The 21,884-nt window shown below is 44.7% G+C and overlaps 1 protein-coding gene across 3 annotated transcripts in view; it reads right to left on the bottom strand.

The window, feature by feature from the left end:
• The window catches only part of HIP1 (huntingtin interacting protein 1), a 114,644-nt gene that overhangs the window by 61,998 nt on the left and 30,762 nt on the right, over window positions 1-21,884 (bottom strand). The gene's annotated exons all lie outside the window — the stretch shown is intronic.

The raw sequence follows: 21,884 nt of genomic DNA, 5'->3' as shown, positions 1-21,884 counted from the left end.
GACTGAAAACTGCCCTCCATACTCCAAAGGGACTCCCACTCCACACATACTTTGTACGCTACTTTCACCGACTCCTGATCTGGATTCTAGACCCCTGCTGCTTGACCAGCTAACACCCTGGCTGTGCTGAAGGCAGGTTCTAATATCATGGATTTGATTTCCTCAAGATTACAGAGGTGGCCTGCTTCACCACTGGAAACCCAAGACAGACTTAATTCCTCTTGACTCACTGAAGACTCAAACTGCAATACCTTCAGAACTGTATTACACTGACGATTCAGCTCCAATAAGCTTGCTAGGGAGGGTCCCCAGGCTTTCAAAAGAAATCCATCGCCAGCACTCAAGGAACCCCAAATCCACACACACTCTTGTGCCAAAGAAAGTACTTGATGGAACAAATATTCATGAAACATTTACACTCCTTGGCTCATCACTTCTCAGTAACGTTTGCTGGCAGACAGGAGTCAGAGCCAGGTTTTCAAAGCTCTTAGGTGCCTAGAATGGTGGAGAGGTAGCTTGTGCAAAAGCAGCTAGGTACATCATTCTCACGGCTTCCCATGGGAGTCAGCTGCCTGGAAAGCCAACTGAAAAGCTCACTAGGTGCCCACCTGCAGCTTTAAGTGCCTAAAGATGTCTGAAAACCTGGCCCCATTCAGGACAGTGCTAAGCATGTGCTTAGGTTCTCTCTTAAAAAAGGGCCCTACTCCAAAAGGATGTTTTTTTCCTCTGTACAAAGAGCTAGCACAACAATTCAACAGTTAAGCTCCCCCTTAAGTACAGCACTACTTGCAAAGTTCAAGCGGCATAAGTGACGTGTAGGCCTTGAGGTAGCCCTCTGCCCAGGGCTGAATTTCCCCCTAGGGGGACCATGACTGCCCAGTGGTCTCCTTGGCCAATAAGCAAATTAGGCTGATGGTAAGTGCTAGTTAAAGCACAGGAACTGGTCTCTCACAGACACCAAAAAGCAAAAGATAAACCCAGGCACTAGAACTGCAAAAATGCAGAGTATTCACATCTCTGGACAAGATGCAGGCAAAAGATCAGGGAGCTTCTGGCTCATCTGCTGTTCTCAGCCTTCAAAGTGTTGCCTTCCCCAGGACGTGGGCTCCCTCTCCTGCAGGCCGGATGCAGCAGGAAGCCCGGGGCAGACTCCACAGCTTGCCCCACAGCCTTGTGCCTGTGCAGAAACGTGGCAGTAGGGCTCCATTTCTGTTTTAAAACTGGAGGGGAGGGAGGAAGTTTTAGGAGCTGCCCCGCCCCCAGCACATTCCCATTGGCCAGTTTCTGGCAGAAACCTGCCAATGGGAGCTACTTATTGAACTAAGGCCGAGAACCACGCCCCCTTTCCTGGGCTCAGTTATTCATGGTGCACATGGCCCGGCAAGTAGGCTGGCTGGCTGGGAACATTTTAAGCTCTGCAGGCTCGCAAGTTTAGCAGCTGACAAGTAAGTCTCATGGCCACAGCCTGCTTCCGGCACCAGCCCTTTCCTGCCCCAACTCTCTGCCCCCTCCACTCAACATACCCAAACCCTCTGTCCCTCTCTTACAGCCATAGCCCCTCCCAGATACGGCACCCCAATCTTCTGCCCCTGATCACAATCCCCTCCTACCCTAGGTCACGTCCCAAACCCCTGCACTCCAGTCCCCTGCCCTAGGTCACAACCGCCTGCTTCATCCCAGCTCCCTCCTTGACTCCAGTCTCCCTCCTGCACCCCAGTATCTTACCCCAAGCTCCCTTCTGCACCTAGCCTCAATTCCAGACTCCACATCTCCATTAATAATCATGGAACAGTGCAGCCCTCAATCACTTTCCAAAATCTTGGCCTGGCCCCCCGTCAAAAATTATTTCCCACCCCTGTTCTCCTGTGTGCTGAGGAGTGCAGGCACAGAACCTCATGCTGTTTGCTCACAGGGTTAGAGGAAGCCACCTTGCTGTGTTGTCAATATACAGATTGCTCTTTAAAAATAAATAGAAGCACAGCTTGTGCTATAATTATTGATCCTCAGCTATTTTTGGCCTCCTGTTCCTACCACACATTCTTCTTGGAGTCACAACACAAGCTCTGCATAAAAGCCACTTGGAAGACAGCTAGCTGCAAGTAGGGCCAATCCCAAGCCAGCAGAAGACCCTGGACAGCAAGGGTGCACAGGGAACTGAATGAAAACCATTTAAGAGGGAAGGGGCTAGGTGGAAAGGACAGAATTCCTCAGGAGGAAATTACTGCTCCTGTTGCAAGGAGACAACACAGATTCTTGCTGTCTGATCACAGGGAGACACTTCTACTCACTAGAGAGGGAGTCCTTTGCAGAGTAAGCCCATGCATCCCCTGGCTTGGGGGTGAAGAGGATTGCCTTTGAAATCCCCTTTCCCACATACAAAGCAGACAGATTGTGGTTTTAAAGCTTTGGGACTTCCAAGGGCTCAGTTCCCCTGCAGTGGATGATGCTCATTAATTTTTCAGATTGGAACTGAATTGTATTTGGTGAAAGGGGGAAGGATTGCCAGCTCTAAAGTACATAACCAGTTGATTAAAGAACTTTATTTGTCCACCAAGCAGGTACAGACATAACCAACTGGGGAATTTAGAGACTGCAGTAATAAAGGAAACCCTGACATTTGGAACAGAAGCACATTTATCTCATGGTACAAAAACTACTCAAAGCCACATTCAACAGCTGTTACGTTATTATTTTTTTAACTCTAGCCCATCCCAAACAAAAAAAGGCATCTACTCCTGCAGCTAACACAACAGCCTCTCCATGCTGTCTGCTGGAAGCTTCCACTCTAAGGATAAGACAGGCTTGCTGCACATTCAGTCAAACTGCCGAGTAAACAAGCAGGCAGAGTCTGTGCGAACTGCACTTGTGGTTTCTGGGATGGAGAAACCTGCTTACTTAGAACTGGGCTGGCTGGGACCCACCAATTCATTCCAAAACAGGTCACCGAAGAACCACCAGATAGCAAGAACTTTCCATCACTGTTGAATGAGAACTGGTGGGGACTTACTGGTAGAGATCAATATTCTCAGCTCAGGAGATTGGCTAGAGAATGAACTTTCAGAAGAGCTGAGGTGAATACAGTCTGTTTTTTGGAAATGCTACAAAACCTTCCTCTGTGAGAAAGCTCTCTTCCCAAAGAATGACACTCAGAACAACGGCACCCCTTTCTGCCTTAAACTCCAACCAAGCCAAGAAATAAAAACCATTAAGACACAAAAGACTGGACAGATTGGAAGAACAGCATTGGAAGAACAGCATTCAATAAAAGAGAATTAAAAAAATGAACATAACTGATAGAACAAACTCCACGCACCCAGAAAGCTCAGGTCCTGCATCAGTGATCATTAGCATATCCATTCTGGATGTTATTCTGTACCCCTTGTGCCACAATCTTCAGGTTATTTGGAATCTGCCCTCAAGTGCCACTCTAGCCTTCCTGACTTTTGCAACGTTCCTTCTAGGGATGTAAAATCCTGTTTAAAATGTTTAACCAGTTAACTGGCCTGTTGCGTGCAGCTGTGGGCGGGGGAAGGGGGCTGCTGGAGTAGACCCTCCACCTCCAGCGTGGCATGGTGGGCCCGGCTGGGCTGGAGCAGCCCCCAGCCACCACTGCACCACGAATGGGGGGGGGCTACTCTGGCTGGGCACCAATTAAATGGTTACCCTGGTGAGCACGCCGATTAGGCAATGCTTACCAGGTAACCGGTTAAACAGTTACCCCTTTACATTCCCAGTTTCTCCTACCAGGATTTGGTGCACAGATAGTCTAATCCATATTGTTTCCTTGCAGAATCTTTACACCCATGAACACTATAATATGCAAGACAAAAACAGTACCTTCCGGTGAACCCATGTGGATTATGTATCTTCCAAACATATTAGGACCATGTGCTGATCGCTGTGCTCCCTGCCGAGCTGTGCACAGCGGGAACCAGCCCTCTTCGCACTACTCTGTAAACTATTTAGTTGTCCTTGTGTATTATTTTTGCAATCAGCTGCAATCATTCCTCAATCATCCTGTACCTTACATGAGCCCTGGAGGCTTACACTGGCTAAATATGCCTATCCAAAAATCAATGGCCTCCATTTTGGTCTCACTTTTCCACTTTGCAGTCTTTCCATAATTGGATTATTACAATGAATTATTCAAGGAATTGTCAATATAGCATGGTTTCAATCAACTTCCTTTAAATTCCCTGAAACATGCCTGAGAGGCACTTCCTCTTTTTATTGGGGAGGGGAGCTGTCTCTGCAGATTTTATATGGTGATATAGGTTGAAAATGGAGACATGAAAGAAGCGATTTCAGCTTAAGACCCTTAGAACCCTTCTCAAACCAAGCTTACTAAAGACAGTCATTTTATATTCATTTTTGGGATAGGTTTAAAATCAGAGACTCAGATTTACAAAGGAGTCTGACAGGGAAGTGAAAGGTTTGCTGATCTTCAAATAAGAATTCGACCACCAGTTTTTATTTACTTACCATATCGCAAATGCAGTATTAAATCTAAGTGTACAGGAGTGTTTAGTATGCATCTCCCTAAAGCAGCACAGATTGTAGCTACTTCTTAACACTACTTAAATCTAATAGACTACACTAGTTTCATTTGAAACCAGTGATATGTTCTGGCTGGAGAACTGGCTGCCTATTGTCGTCGTTGCTTCCTCCAGCAGCAGGAAGCTGTAGGAACTGGATCTCATGCGAGGCAACATTTGCAATTTTGGAAGCAGCACAAGAGGATGATATGAGCTTGTGAGCTGCTACACTGGTTTTTAAAGATTTGGGTAACAGGAAAAGTATTTATAGCAAATAAGCGACATATTTTCAGCCCCAGAAAAGCACCCACAAATTATTATGAATATCCTCCCAAGGACAGGATGTCACAGCTCAAATAGACTCATTCTGCATATCAAGAAGCTAAAGCAAGCCAGAAGAAATGAGTTCCTCTGTATTGCACTGTGTCATGGGGAAACAAGTCCTTTTAAACCACTTTCCCCTTTGATTCCAGACACTGCGGAGACACTCAGTTCCCAGGAGGAAGTTGGGAAAAAGCAGCTCATTGTCAGCATTTCCAAAGAGCACTTGCAGTACCACAGCAGTGCATGCAGCCAAAACCAAGGGCTGGCTACCTCTTTATCAAAGATCTGGGGCTTGTTGGGAGAGATTCCAGAACCACTTTGCCGCGCAAAGCATCTAAACCAATAGCAGCAGGATCCATCGCTCTCGACGGACCATGGTGTACAAACATACAACCTGGTGTCTTCTACTTCCTCTTGCAGCATCCCAATGTCCAACAGGAGTTTTCCCATTGACGTCCGTCACCAGGCCCATATATTAGCAACTCAGCCACCAGTCACTATTTCACCCATAGAAGCTTTCCCACTTCCATGCTCTCAAGAAGACACCTTGCTAGAGCTGCTGACATTTCTATAGGATTAAAAATCTAAAACATATCTGTGATGTCTTTGAATTCACAGACTAGAGGATGGGCAGGGGATAACGTATCACAGTGCATACAAGAAAACAGCTAGCAGAATATGAAATCAGAAGTTGGTCTTGGGTCTATTCTCAGCTCTGACACCAATTTACTATGGGCATGTCTACACAGCAGGGTTAAATATGAAATAACCTATGCAATTTCAGCTACGTCAATTGAGTGGCTTAAGTTGAAATAGGATATTTCCACTTTGGGCATGTCTACCCAGCACTTATTTCGAAACAGAGCATTCTTCCCCCGACTTCCCTTACTCCTCATATAATGAGGTTTACAGAAATAAGAAAGGAGTAAGAAACCCGTTATTTTGAATTTATTTTGAAATAACAGGCTTGCTGTGTAGACACGCACCACACACTGATGTTATTCCAAAATAATGCTGCTGTGTAGACATGTCCTAAGTGTACTTAGACATGTGTCTCAACCGCTGTCTCTGTTTTCCCCTTTCTAAAATGGATACAGTGGTTATCCAGTCAGTGCTTCAGAAATGCAAAGTATTCTTCTCTGGGAACAAATGTCAGGATAGGAGGAGATTCAGTTACTCAGCTAGAGAGGACTAGTAAGAATCACTACAAATATTTCAAATTTAAAGGGACACTGATATCTTGAACTCTAGCAAAATCCAAGTTTTCAGTTAAAAACTAATTTCAGATATCACTCCTGCCTCCATCTCCCTACATTTCTGATGGCATTGTAACAAAGTTTTTCATATTATTTTAAGTGCTTTTCTTTCCCCTGCAGCTGCGTGAAAAGCCTCTCCCAAACAGGAGAAAGTGACTATCCCAGGGAAACAGAGGAACTGTCTGTGCAGAATGTGCAGCTAACTACACCAAGGAAACAGACTACAAAACCAATACAGTAATGGCAGGTGTTACAGATATACAAGAAGTAAAGAGAAGTTCAGAGGGAAGTGTGTCCTTGAAGCAGAGGTGGGCATGAGTAAGGCATTCAGGTAGGATTTCCTTTCATTCTGCAAAGCAGCCAAGGCTGCAGGAGGTTCATGACTCTGAGTAAACTGCTCTTGATAAATTATTTTAATGATTCAGTGGCAAGATTAAGAACCACAGAAGTTGCTCAGTAGCTAGGCCATTGTGAGAGAAAGTGCTGCCTGAGTGAAGGTTTGAACATAGAGACCCTCTCAAGCCAGTGAGCTGTAACCTTTAGAGTTGATTTGCTAATTAATATCCATCCCTGCTTAAAAGGACAAACAGGAACTACGCACATACCATAAATACACAAAGGCTCAAAAAAAACATCCTGTGCCTGTGTACACTCATTTCTCTCACAAGGAAACCATTCACTCCTGCAGTCTTATCTTTCCTGTTTGGAAGCCATGACAAGCACAGATAAAATTTAGTATTTATGAAAAACAACAAGGAATCTGGTGGCACTTTAAAGACTAACAAATGTACTAGGGCATACGCTTTTGTGAGAATTCCTCAGATGCTTCAAGAGAACAGAAAAGAAAAAAGACAGGGATACATAGATGGAAGTGTAACATCAGTACTAATTAAAGCAGAGGGGATGCGGCTCATCTCCAACAGTGATGAAAAGGTGAGAGTACCTGAAGGGGAATTACTTAAGAGTAATGTGAGAACCTCTTCATATTTCTATTTAAACCTCTTTTCAGAGTCTCAACTTTGCATATGAATTCCAGTTCAGCAGTTTCTCCTTGCAGTGTGATTTTGAAGGTTTTTTGACCGAGAATGGCAACTTGCAAGTCAGAAGCTGTGTCCAGGGAGGTAAAAGTGCTTTCCCATTGGTTTTTGTATGTTGCCATTCTTAATGTCTGATTTGTGTCCATTTATTCTTTTGCATAGACACAGTCCCGTTTGTCCGATGTACATGGCAGAGGGGCAGTTAACATAAGAACATAAAAATGGCCGTACTGGGTCAGACCAAAGGTCCATCTAGCCCACTAGCCTGTCTGCCAACAGTGGCCAGCACCAAATGCCCCGGAGGGGGTGGACCGAAGACAATGATCAAGTGATTTGTCTCGTGCCATCCATTTCCAGCCCCTGACAAGAGGCCAGGGACACCATTCCTACCCCGGGACTAATAGCCTTTTATGGATCTAACCTCCATGAATTTATCTAACTTCTCTTTAAACTCTGTTATAGTTCTAGCCTTCACAGCCTTCTCTGGCAAGGAGTTCCACAGGTTGACTATGCGCTGTGTGAAGAACTTTCGCTTATTAGTTTTAAACCTGCTACCCAAGTCAGCACAGGGAGCCAGGAGGAGAGGGCCATTTTTGGGAGTGCGGGGGAGGCTTTACGAGTCATGGGGGGGAGGGCTTTACGAGCTCCACCCTGGGATGCTGGGGGAAGGGCTGCATGCGGCTCGCGAGCCAGCCGTGGCTGATATAGATGATGTGGATAAGTCCTGTGATGGTGTCAGTAGGGTAGAGGTGTGGACAGAGTTGGCCACAGTGTTTGTTGCAGGGAATGGTTCTTGGATTAGTGTTTCTGTTGTGCGGTGTGAAGTTGGTGGTATTTGTCTCAGATTGGGGGGCCGTTGGTAAGCAAGGACTGGCTTGCCTCCTACGGACTGTCAGAGCAAGAGATCATCATCTATGATATGTGCTGGAGAGGTTTTAGCTGGGGGCTGTAGACAGTGGCTAGTGGTGTTCTGTTACTTTCCCTGTTGGGTCTGTACTGTAGTAGGTGACTTCTGGGTATCTGCTTGGCTTTATCAATCTATTTCTTCACTTCTACAGGTGGGTAATATAGTTTTAAGAATGCTTGCTAGAGATCCTACAGGTGTTCATCTCTATATGAGGGATTGGAGCAAATACGATTGTATCTTAGGGTACATCTAAACTACATGCCTCTGTCAACGGAGCCATGTAGATTAGTTTACTCGAAAATGGGAAATGAAGCAGTGATTTAAATAATTGCCGCTTCATTTAAATAAAAATGGCCGCCGCAATGTGCCGATCAGCTGTTTGTCGGCTCAGCGCAGCAGTCTAGACGGGGATCTGCTGACCCCAGAATCCTTCGGACGCCAGAACCCTCGCATGAGGCTTACAGGATCTGCCGATGAAGGGTTCTGGGGTCGGCAGATCCCCATCTAGACTGCTGTGCTGAGCCAACAAACAGCTGATCGGCACAGCGCGGTGGCCATTTTTATTTAAATGAAGCAGCGATTATTTCAATCGCTGCTTCATTTCCCTTTTTCAAGTAAACTAATCTACACGGCTCCGTCGACAGAGCCATGTAGTTTAGAAACACCCTTAGGGCTTGGCTTTAGACAATGGATCATATGAGGTGTTCTGGATGAAAGCTGGAAATGTGTAAATAAGTATAGCAGTCAGTAGGTTTCTGGTACAGAGTGGTATTTATAGGACCATCATCATTTAGTTGTACTGTAGTGTCCAGGAAGTGGTTCCCTTGTGTGGACTGGTCAAGGCTGAGACTGATGATGGGGTGGAAATTGTTGAAAACTCAGTGGAATTCTTCAAGGGTCTCTTCTCTGTGGGTTCAGATGGTGAAGATGTCATCAATGTAGGGAAGTAGAGGGGGGGCACTTAGGGACAGAAGCTGAGGAAGCATCACTGTAAGTCAACCATAAAAATACTGGTGTACTGTCGGGCCATGCAGGTACCCATGGCAGTGCCTCTGACTTAAAGGTATAAGTCATCCCCAGACCTGAAATGGTTGTGGGTGAGAACAAAGGCACAAAGTTCAGCAACCCGATGTGCCGTGACATCATTGGGGATCCAGTTCCTGATGGCTTGTAGTTCATCCTCATGTGGAGAGCTTCGACTTCCATAGTGGCCAGAGTGTTTTTTCTAATCCAGTTCTCCCTGAAGTCAAGCAGAAGTTTTCCAATAGACTTCAGTGAGACAGACATTTGCCCCACAGAATATTCTAAGCATGAGCTAACGAATTCTCACAACACCCCCTTTAGACAGATAGTAGCAGCCCAATTTTCCATGTTGGGAAACAGGCACAGAGGTTAAATAACTGCCCAAGACAGGAGTCTACATCAAAGTTGGGCTTCTAATCTGCAGCACAGTTCTTGACCTCCAATTCCAGAGACCCTGACCCTTCCCCATTCTCTGAAACTAGCTGGTCTTTTAGCTCTGGAGTATGTGAACATCGTTGTTAACAATTCCAGCGAAGGAGCTCTACACTATGTGTTATATACTGCAAACCACTCAGTCATTCAGCACCCTTAGGGAGTTTTTCCCCTCCTGTCAGAGGCCATGGAAAGTGTCAGAGCAGACTGGCTTGGGGACTCAGTATCAGTCCTTTAGCTTCCCTGGCATTTTCAATTCAAAGCTTAAAACACACCACAAGTTCAAAGTGTTGGGTTCAAGATGAACAGCTCAGAATCTGGATATTCAAACAATTCAGCTCTCTGGATTAGCAGAGCAACACAGGGCACTCTAGCAAGTTAGATAACTTAGCTTTGTAGTAGAGATATATTTAGTTTAAGACAGGCACTAGTACCTCCCTCCCAGGGTGGACAGAAAAGGGGTCTCAGCACAGCAAGGACTCTCACATTACAGCCCTCAATACAAGTGCTTTTGCAAGTCTGCACATTCCAGGGACTCTGCATATTTCACATAGTTATTTAATTATCCTGTTCAATAGCTCAATTAAGTTATGTAAGGATTTCAACTCCCTGCTCCCAGGACCGGATGCTCTCTAAGGAGGGGGCAGATGCAAGAAGGGACATTCTGACAAACAGCTTCGCAATACTGGGATACAAATCACACATACAATGGGACTTGCAGGCCCATCCTGGGGGCCAGCATAGACTCTCTCAACTCTGCTACTGCTTTTTAAAGTTCTCATTTCCCAAACTGACACCTGTGAATGGTACCTTATAAGATTAATAAATCCTTGCTCTGAACAGTGACTATTCCCCCTTTCCCAAGCAACTGGCCACGCTCTGGAGTTCAGGGAAAGCTTTGCACAAATGCAGAGAGGAACATAACCTTCCAAAGCAGACATGGAGAGGGCCTGTCTCTCAACTGATTTTTTTGGCATCACTTGGGTTCACATGACTGAATAGCCCTTGTTTGACTGCTATAAATTCCGTACATATGCTGGAGGCTGCCAGTGAGAAAGAATCGCTTCAGAGGATCCAGGATGGGGTACGAGGTAATCCAGGCAAACAAATGACACGGGGAAAAAATGTATGCAGGAAACTTTATTTTATGGCTGCTGGCTTTAAAGTTTATGAACTCCGAATCTGGGAATCAGTCATGACCCCTTAAAGTTACAAGTTTAGTATATTCTAAACCCAATTTCTGACACATTATCCTTTTCCAAAAAAGGAAAAATAGTACTGGCCTGAAACTTACATTAATGTTCCATTTTATTTACCAATGCTGCATGCAGCAAAAGCATACAGTTTGAGTACCAGATCCAGGAATCTTGATGAATCAAGCAGAAGGAAATGAAAACTCCTCTAAAGGTGTGGAAAACATCCATATGCCATCCAACAGGATCTGGAAAATGGATTAGAGGCACTTTGGGTGGAATTCTCAAAAGGAACTTAGACATAGCGTCCCACCATTTGACTTTATAGAGGTGTAGACTTAACAGTTGGTTCCACTCTACACTCTATAAAGAAACAGGAAGGAAGACTTTTACAATTGAGTGCTGGGAACCATAAAGGTCTGCCTAAGATTTGGACTATTTGTAAATCACTGTGTTTTAGAGACATACAGAAGAGAATGCCCCTGGTTTTAGTCAGCCTCAGACAGTTAATCAGATGTGTAGAAGTTTAATAGTTTAATTTCCCAAAATAATCAGAGAAATTATCATAGGTCCTGGGCTAAGTTCCTGTAAGCTGCACAGCCACACACCTGCCTGGTTAGCACCATACAGGTGCTCCAGGTACTTGCCCAAGGTGGGAAGAAGGCCACCCCATACCCAGCCTAGCCACACTTCTACTCTGCCCTGGCCAGGGACAGCCTTTGCTGGATGGAGTGCAATAACTAGGGATGTTAAAAGGAGTTTATTGAAGTAAACGTGCAACCACCAAAAATGTCAGCCGTTACACAGTGAGTGGGGGGAGGCGGCGCCACCCTGTCCCATCCTGTACTGTTGCCTCTGATACAGAAGCAGCAACATGGCGGGGAGGGGCCTGCGTGTAACCATGCACATTAACCAATAAGCCCAAGCTCATCAGTTAACTGGTACATGGTTACACTTTCACATCCCTACTAATAATCCACCTATAGCACCTCTCACTAGATAGCTCTGAAATCTTTCCATAGCAGATTGAAGTAAAAAATCTTTCTGGCACAACCACCTACCCCGTGGTGACACAGACAGGCCCACTGATGGGGGAGATAATGGGGACAGTTGCCTCAGGGCCTGGCAATTCTAAAGTGCCATGAGCTCCTGGCCACCACTTCTGCAGCAGTAGCTGGAACCCCAAGCCCTTTAAATCTCCACCAAGCACTGTGCTCTGGGTGACTCTGAGGGCTGGCAGTGAGAAGGAGCTGCCTGGAGGCAGCTCCAGGAATGGGGAGCTGCCTCCTCCCCACCTTGCCCAGTGACCTGGCAATTCTGTCAGCCCCCCTGCACACAGAGCTAGTAACTATGGCATTGAAGAAGTTTGCTTGGGACTATATGAGAAAACTCACATTTTTAATTTAAAAGTCAAGAAAACCTTCCAAATGTGACCAGACACAGTGCTGTCTGAGTATGCCTGCAGACAGACAGAAAAATTGTTCTGAGAGATGTGATCCTCCTTGTATTTCTCTCAGTGGTGGTACCTCTGTCGTAGAGCCTTTCACGATTTTCTGAAAAAAACCCAATGTATTCTCAAAACACTTCCGAGTTGGGGGATTAATTGAAACTAGAACTGTTTCAGGAAGGGGTTTTGAGAAAATTTCCAATTTTGAAAAAATTTTGAGAAAAAAAAGTTTCTAAATTTGAAATCATGTGAAGCAAGTTTTCATTTGAAATTTTTAGTAAGTTGTACTAAAAAAAAAAAGTAATCGGTATCTCCAAAAGGTCAGATCTAAATTTCTGCTGATCCAATTTAAAAGTTATTTTCAATCATCAGTCTGCAAAATGTTTGAATATTTCATCTTTTTGGCCCAAATCTTGAAAATGCTCCTGGGATGAGAAACCAGGTTCCCCCCTCGCTCTCCTGGGTCTCCGATGGCAACGCACATGATTACTGCGCATTCGCTGCCGGTCCTTTCAGCCAAACCACTCAGCCATTCCGAGATCGTGTGCAGAGCCAGGTGGTGCCCTCACTGCCTCCACCTTCACTGCAGCCCATCTTACCTTCAGTGCCTGGAGGCAGCAACTCATTGTCAGCGCACATGCTCCCTACACATCACTTGGCTAGCCTAATGGTCGCAGTTGCTAATCACAGCTTTAAATGAGTGGCCTGGATCATCCTCCCTAGATCTCATGCAAAAGAGACCCTGTGTGCCGAGATCTCTTCCTGCCACCAAGAAGGGGGAAGGGGGGTTTAGCAAGCGCTTCCAGGGCAGTCTCCTTCTCCTGAACCCACAGAAAGACTCCATGAGACATGCAAGGGAAGGAGCGAAGATCACGCAGTAAGGCTTTGGAAGACACTGTTGTCCCCTACCCCAACTAACCATAGTCAGAAAAGATAGTAGAGTAGCAGGGATCCCTGGTTGCAGGTGCCCTGGCAAGTTCCCTGCTCGAACAACTCCAGTGCAGTCACAGGTTGGGTGTCTGGGAAGTGTATCAGATACAGAGGCACAAGGCCTCAATGTAGATGGCTCAAACACCTGCTCATCTGGAAGATCTGGCAGGTTTGGATCCAGCTGTGGTCTGCTCCATGAAAGCACAAATCCTCCCACCACCCCACGCCCGCTCTGGAGATCTGGCAGGTATGGACAAATCTCCCCGCCCCCCCAAACCCGAATGGGGAAGAACATTGTGAGGAGATTCCCTGCAATAAATGGTTCTGAGAGGAGAGAGGAAAATCCAGGCTAGTGGTGGCAAGAAGTTTCACCAAACACGCAAACAAACAAAGCTGTTTTCCCTTGGCAGGTTAGCAGAGCAAAAGCAAAGGAAGAGTGTCAGGGCAGCCCTTTCAGTTTTGAGCTCATGGCTTTAAGTGAGTTTTTGGAAAGATCATTTGTAGTTAAATAGCTGGTATTTTCGCTACTGTTACAGGGCTGTCCACTCAAGTGTAGCATTCCCTTCTCTTGCTCTCCACATACCTGCTCTGGAGACAGACAAGTGCCAGATATCATCATGCAACGCAGACAGAATCTCCTGTCCACGAGACATGCAGATCACAGAAGAAATTATTGTAACAGTGACGACAGAGGAGACCAAAGGAAGAGATTAGAGATCAATTAAAAAAGAAAGCAAACAAAAGGCTGCTCATGGAAACACACATTACACAGTTGATCTAGAAATGAACCATAAGCAGACAGCTCTCACAAGACCTCCACTCCTCATGCAGTTGTGATACAACACTGACTCTCCAGAAAACCACAAGAAATACAAGGGAACACAATCTAACACACAACAGTTCTGCACTCCACAGGTGAATAAAAATGGATTTTAAAAATACAAATATTAAAATCAGGTATCTGTATTTAAATCTTTTAAAATTTAAATTAAGCACTGGAGTTTTTTTAACAAATCAATTAAAAATTAAAATGAACGATCTATGGTAAGGCCTTTCTGTACTATTTAAATCATTTCAATTAAATTAAAAAACTAATATTAAGAAATACATGTTTGCTAATTAAAACTGATGGTAGTCACTGGCTGAGCCCCTGGAAGTAGTGTTTGCTGAAGTGCTAACCCAGCTTTTCACAGAAGTAATCTCTTCTGAAGGTACAGAGATAATATTTGCTTCATTTCAGTTTATTCAATTAATTCATAGAATCCTAGGGTTGAATGAGACCTCAGGAGGTATCAAGCCCAACCTCCTGCTAAAAAGCAGGACCAATCTCAACTAAATCATCCCAACCAGGGCTTTGTCAAGCTGGGACTTAAAACTTCTAGGGATGGAGATTCCACCATCTCTCTAGGGAACCAATCCCAGTGCTTCTCCACCCTCCTAGGGAAAAAGTTTTCTAATATCCAACCTGGACCTCTCCCATTGCAACTTGAGAGCATTGCTCCTGCTATCAAATCTGTCACCACTGAGAACAGCCTCTCTCCATCCTCTTTGGAACCCTCCTTCAGGGAGTTGAAGGCTGCTATCAAATCCCCCCTCACTCTTTTCTTCTGTAGACTGAATAAGCCCAAATCGGTCTGCCTCTCCTTGTAAGTAATATGCTTTAGACCCCTCATCATTATTGTTGCCCTCTGCTGGACTCTCCAATTTTTCCACATCCTTTCTTTAAGGAGATGCCCAGAATTGGATGCAATACTCCAGATGTGGCATCACCAGTAGCGAATAAAGGAGAACAATCACATCCCTAGATCTGCTGGCAATGCTCCTACTAGTGCACCCCAATATGCCGTTAACCTTCTTGGCTACAAGGTGGCGCCCTGTTGACTCACATCCAGCTTCTCATCCACTGTAATCCCCAGGTCCTTTTCTGCTGAACTGCTGCTTAGCCAATCAGTCCCTAGCCTGTACCAATACTTGGGATTCTTCTGTCCCAAATGCAGGACTCTGCACTTGCCCTTGTTGAACCTCATCAGATTTCTTTTGGCCCAATCCTCTAATTGGTCTAGGTCACTCTGGATCCTATCCCTGCCCTCCAACATATCTACCTCTCCCCCTAGCTTAGTGTCATCCACAAAGTTGCTGAGGGTGCAACCCATCCCCTCATCCAGGTCATTAAAAAAAAGGGTTGAACAAAACCAACCCCAGAATCAAGCATTCCATTTGATGTCGACTGCCAACCAGACATCGAGCCGTTGAGCACTACCTGATGAGCCCAACGATCTAGCCAGATTCCTATCCACCTCATGGTCCATTTATCCAATCCATACTTCTTTAACTTGCAGGCAAGAATTCGGTTCCATGACAAGTTTATTCAAACTAAGGAAATGCCTCTTGACCCACTGTGAGGTGACCTATCACTCGGCATTTCAGCTGTTCAGTCTCTACCTGAAGACAGAGCTGGTTTTCTCAACACAATCAACTTGTTTCCCCCTTCTAATCTACAAACAAAAAAGATAAAGAGAAAAAAGAGAGTTTTGTTATGTATATGTTTGAAAATGGACATGGCACCCAGATACCCAGTGAAGAATGAAGTTTATACAACTGCTCCCTGAGTTACGAACAAGTTACGGACCAATACTTGGTCTGTAACTCCAGGTGTTTGTAACTTGGATCCTAAAGAGTTACATGGCGACCGCACTGTTTGTAAGTGCAGATCGCCGTTCGTAACTCGGATCCGCGGATGGTCGTAAGTGGAGGTGGTCGTAACTCGGGGAGCGGCTGTACTTTGCTAACACTTAATTTCTGCCACCTGCCATTAGGGTAGGAGAGAAAGCAGTTTAATTTTACACACACATAAATCAAAGACTTCAGAACCCCACTTACTTACTTCCGAAACAATACACATTCAGTAATTGGCCATCATAAGGACTAACTGAGATTCAGATACTTCACCCTGCCACTAGCAGAGTGTCTGATTGGCAACATCTCCCTTTCCTTAGCAGGTCAAATTAACAAGAGCATTCCAATAACTGTTGATTTCACATGCTGCCTCTCCTTCAGGGAAGAGCACAGCTCAAACATGGAGTGATGGAAGATGTTTCTTTCACGCACAAAGCACCTTATTACCTAGATGATGCCTCCCAAGATGGATTTATACTTATTTTTTACTGAGATTCTTTTAACCAGTGCTTTATTCCTGCTGCACTGTAAACTGGTGTATTTTGCAGTTAATAGAAGAGAGGTTTGATATCTCATGGCTGGGTCTACACTGCACTTTACCTTCAAGCCTCCCACTAGCGCTGCAGCCGAAGTAATTCCACCAGTGATCCACAATGCTTACCAGTAGAACACCAAGTACAAAAACGTTACTACCTTATAGGACTGGAAAGGAATCTAGAATGCCAGTATTGAGGTAGTGATAGAAATGTAGCCGTGTTAGTCTGGGGTAGCTGAAGCAAAATGCAGGACAATGTAGCACTTTAAAGACTAACAAGATGGTTTATTAGATGATGAGCTTTCGTGGGCCAGACCCACTTCCTCAGATCAGATAGTGGAAGAAAGTAGTCACAACCATATATACCAAAGGATACAATTTAAAAAAATGAACAAATATGAAAAGGACAAATCACATTGCAGAACAGGAGGGGGATGCGGGGGGGAGGGGGAAGGAAGGAAGGTAAGTGTCTGTGAATTGATGATATTAGAGGTAGGGAGAGTGGGATGTTTGTGAGTTAATGGTATTAGAGGTGATAATTGGGGAAACTATCTTGGTAATGGGTGAGATAGTTCAAGTGTTTGTTGAGTCCTTTTTGGAAAGTGTCGAATTTTAACATGAATGACAGTTCAGAGGATTCCCTTTCAAGTGCAGATGTAAAAGGTCTTTGTAGCAGAATGCAGGTGATTAAGTCATTGAGAGAGTGTCCTTTCTGGTTAAAATGGCAAGAAACTGTTTTTTCTTTGTGATCTTGTCTGATATCTGTTTTGTGGGCATTAATCCTTTGGCGAAGTGTCTGAGACGTTTGTCCAATGTACATAGCAGACGGACACTTTCGGCACATGATAGCATAGATTATATTTCTGGATGCGCAGGAATATGTGTTCTTGATCTTATAACTCACTTGGTTAGGTCCAATAATGTTATCAGCAGAATGAATATGTGGACAAAGCTGGCAACGGGGTTTGTTGCAAGGGAAGGTACCAGGGTTGGTATTAGTGTGGTATGTCCTGTGGTGGTTGGTAAGAATCATCTTGAGGTTAGGTGGTTGTCTATAGGAGACTATGTGTCTGTCTCCCAGAGCCTCTTTGAGTATGGTATCCTGTTCCAGTATAGGCTGTAGTTTATTGATAATGTGTTGGACAGGTTTAAGTTGGGGGTTGTAGGTGATGACAAGAGGTGTTCTATTGTTGGTTTTCTTGGGTCTGTCTTGAAGTAGATGGTTTCTAGGTATTCGTCTGGCTCTTTCAATTTGCTTTTTTATTTCTCTGGGTGGGTAGTTGAGGTTTATAAATGCTTGGTAGAGATCCTGAAGCTTCTGGTCTCTGTCAGTGGGATTAGAGCAGATGCGGTTGTATCGAAGGGCTTGGCTATAGACGATGGATCGTGTGGTGTGTTCTGGATGGGAGCTGGAAGCATCCCACTCTCCCTACCTCTAATATCAATTCACAGACATTTACCTTCCTTCCTTCCTCCCCCCCCCCCCCCCCCCGCATCCCCCTCCTGTTCTGCAATGTGATTTGTCCTTTTCATATTTGTTCATTTTTTTAAATTGTATCCTTTGGTATATATGGTTGTGACTACTTTCTTCCACTATTTGATCTGAGGAAGTGGGTCTGGCCCACGAAAGCTCATCATCTAATAAACCATCTTGTTAGTCTTTAAAGTGCTACATTGTCCTGCATTTTGCTTCAGTATTGAGGTAGTAAGCTCTGGTCATGTCTGATCTGTGCAATGTGGAAGCAAAATGAAGATTTCCCATACTAACTCTGCACAGAGTTTTTGCTACTTTACAGAATAAGAAATGTACTGCTCCATTCAAGAGTCTAGAGTGAAATAAGTTCCACACTTGAGAAGTTTGATAAGCTGCCCTTCACTCAACTCTGTGTACAAGAAAGCAAAGTCGGCAATGTAATCTCCAGCAAGGAAATCCTCGCTTTCTGACTATACCCATGATGTAGGAATTGGCAGAAGTCACATTTTTGGTCTGCAGAAAGCAAGAGGCACTAGACAGGGAAGTTTCTGGGCTTAGAATCCTATAACAGTAAAAGAAGAAAAATATCTTGGACTATAAACAAGGATCCATGTGCTCTGCATCAAACTTCATCTATGCTAAGCAATAAGGTTATCAATTACTGCAGCAAACCAGTGCAACCAGCAACTAGATAGTCTGCAGACACTTCGATTAAAAACATTAATGTTTTTTAAACAGAATTAAATAAGAACATGAATTCTGCAATCAGCTCAGCCCCATTATCTGTTTATTAATGATTAATTCTAGTGTATTTTATGTTGCCTCCACTTGGTGAATCCTCAAGATGCTGCAGATTTTTATGGCAATGATATTTAACTGCACTGAGGTGGCCTTTTAGTGTCCTCTGATGATGGAAGCTGGAAAAGATAACTCTCTTACCATCCAACCCTGGGCACATGAGCAGAGATCGCTTGAAGTTTTGGGGCACAAACTCACACAAGCAATCAGCTGTCTCCACCACAGTCTCTGCATCTTCAGTAAATAACAATTGACATGTGCACTGAATACTTCTGCTCCCAATGATCAGCAGTGAAATGGTGACATTTACATTATCTTTATTAGGGTTCAGCAACCCCTCTCTCCCCCTACAGCTCCGCAAACATATATATGGAAGCAGTTCTTCGCTCCACAGAGCTACTGTTTCAGGCTCTTTGCAGACATCCCTGGAGTATCCATGGTTTTCTCTGCATAAGTTTTTCTTTGCAACCACAAGGATGAGAAACATCAGTTTTTCAAGGGGGAAGAATGCTTAGATTTGGAGCACAAGTCTGTGGCTAAGGCTGTGGCAAAGAAAGGGCTCTGATGATAGAGTCCATGCTGGGCAAAGTCAGAATACTGTCCTGGAGGGAAGACCGGACTAGAGAGACCTAAGCCAAAGATCAAAAGGTGTCCCTCACTCCCTCTCCAAGCAGTCTTCTCTCCAGGGCAGTATCGCTTGTTTAATGAAGGGTGGGAGAACCAACACAATCTTCTGTCATTACTGTCCTCCTTTCAGCGAAGGGCCTTCCACAACTGCCTGCACAGGGCACGGGCACCCTCAGCTCTGCCAAGCCCAACACAGCAGATCATTTCACATCATTTGTGCTGGGTGGATGAAGCTGGGATAATGCAGGCTAGAAACCATTTAGCTAGTGCCTCTCAAATGGCTTCAAAACACAAGCCAAGCCCACAGAGCAGTGAAAAGAAAAGAAAAGAAAAGGGGGGAAAGGGAGGAAAGAAAAAAGAAAATCTAACTCCATTAGAAGAGAGATGTTATGTGCCTTTCCTAGCCTAACTAGACATTTGTAGCAGCAGATTCTTGTAGGCACCTTATTCATTTCAAAGTTGGACATGTCTGATACATAAAAATGTGTGTGCCTGCAATATAGAAGTGAAATGCATTGCTGTTGCTAGATATAAAGCCCTAGAATATTTGGCCTCCCTATAGTTTAGGTAATGAGAGATTTCTTTTTTTGATTTGTAAAAAGAGCCCAAATGGCACATACAGGAAAGAACTTGGAACAAGAGAAGACCATTCTCTACATCCTAAAAATAGCAAACATGAGCTTTTAGGGGCAGCTAGATACATTCATGCCATAGACAAAAGCTGAGAATACTCCACAAGAAGCCACAGAACTATACAGTTCAGGGAAGCTTCAGCTTCTTTATCTGCACGCAGGTGGAATAACGGATCTCGCACATAGCTGAGTCCCACGTTGTCTAGGACGGGTGGGCAATAAGTTTTGATGGGGAGCCACTCCAAGAGTTTGGAAAGTGGTCAAGGGCTGCACTCGTCCATGATATTAATGGAGGAGGTGCGGGATCTGGGATGGAGGTTGACTGTGGAAGAGCGCTTGGGGTTAGGGATTGGTGTGCAGAAGGGCATGTGGGTTCTGGGAGGGAGGCAGTTATCACCTGCGGCACAGGAAGAAGGGTGCAGAGGTGGTGCAAGGGTTCAGGTTGTGACCTAGGATAGGAAGGGGTTGTGACCTGAGGCAGGGACCTGGAGTGCAGGAGGGGGTACAGTGTTTCCTGAAAGCTGTGCACTTGTGTGGCTGCTCAGGAGAAATTCAAATGTTGCTCAGCTGATCAACAGAGTGCCCACAGCTAGGTTTTGGGTTTCTATTGGTGGTGCACATTCGCACATACCTCGGTGCACATAATGTATTCAGCACAGCTGTGTCTACACTGGCAAGTTATTCCGGAAAATCAGCTACTTTTCCGGAAAAACTTGCCAGCTGTCTACACTGGCCGCTTGAATTTCCGGAAAAGCACTGACGATCTAATGTAAAATCATCAGTGCTTTTCCAGAAAAACTATGCTGCTCCCGTTCGGGCAAAAGTCTTTTTCCGGAAAAGGGCCAGTGTAGACAGCACAGTAGTGTTTTCCGCAAAAAAGCCCCGATCACGAAAATGACAATCGGGGCTTTTTTGCGGAAAAGCACGTCTAGATTGGCCACAGACGCTTTTCCGGAAAAAGCGTAGATGTAGCCCACATGAATGGAGAAGATTAGAGGGAACATTGTTAACAATTTGACTTGTGCCCGATGCAATGGGTGAAAAATTGTATGGTGTAATAGGTTCTCCGAGGATAATAGTGGCATATTTGGCATCAAATGCAGCCCCATGTGGTGCTAATGTGAAGCACCATGTAGAGTGCAATGAGAACTAACCTACCAGCCACAAAGGCAGAGATCACAGCTGAGGCAAGATCACAATTGTGTGATCATAGAAATCTCCTTGGCATTGCTCCCCAATGTTCTGATCATGCCTCTGATGTCTGCCTTCTTGCTCTCTGGGGCTCTCCAGCACCTTGTCCTGCTGGGCCAGATCCTCTGATCTCCCCCAGACAAGGCACAGAGTTGGAGTTACCAACTCTCTGCAGAACAATGCAGATACGGAACCACTTCAGCTCTGGGAGGAGGACTCAGTTGTAGGGCACAGCCAACTCCTAGGAAACCAACCTCTAAAAGGGACCAAAACCTCCAATACATCTTTCTCTATGTAAAAGTTTTACATGAGGAAATCTCATAAGGTAAGACCTCTTTCATTGATAAAGAGAGATGCACAGTGGTTGCTACCCCCGCCCCAGGTAACAATTATTTACACTGGGCCTGATAATAAACAAGTGTTTTTATTAAGTACAAAAAGTAGGATTTAAGCGATTGCAAGTTAAAAAGACAGATGAAAGTACATTACTAAATTAAAATGAACAGAGAACACACAGCTAGTTCTAATCCACTAAGAAACTTGTTACATGCAAATTCTTACCCTACACAACTGTTCTTATTTCAGCTTCAAATCAGAGTCAAAATCTTTTGCTCTGACTTGGGTCTCTAGCCCCTCTGAGTTCTTCACATATCCTCTTAGGGTGTGTCCAGGCAGTTTTAAAAGCCAGCTGAAGACAAAGGGCTGATAGCTTCCCATTGCTTAAATACATTTTCCCCCGGGGTGGGAATCTTTTTTTGGCATACACCCCCTTCCCATGGAAAAACACCAGGTTCAAAATGGATTCCAGTCACAGGTGCTATGATCACGTCTTTCTAGACCAACCATAGCTAAACCATTAGGGTTCTG

The sequence above is a fragment of the Pelodiscus sinensis genome, chromosome 21 (genome assembly GCF_052426305.1).
Source record: "Pelodiscus sinensis isolate ZL-2025 chromosome 21, ASM5242630v1, whole genome shotgun sequence".
In the NCBI taxonomy this organism is placed as follows: Eukaryota; Metazoa; Chordata; order Testudines; family Trionychidae; genus Pelodiscus; species Pelodiscus sinensis.
Note: the sequence above shows the minus strand (reverse complement) of the source record. Positions and strands in the feature narration are given on the sequence as shown.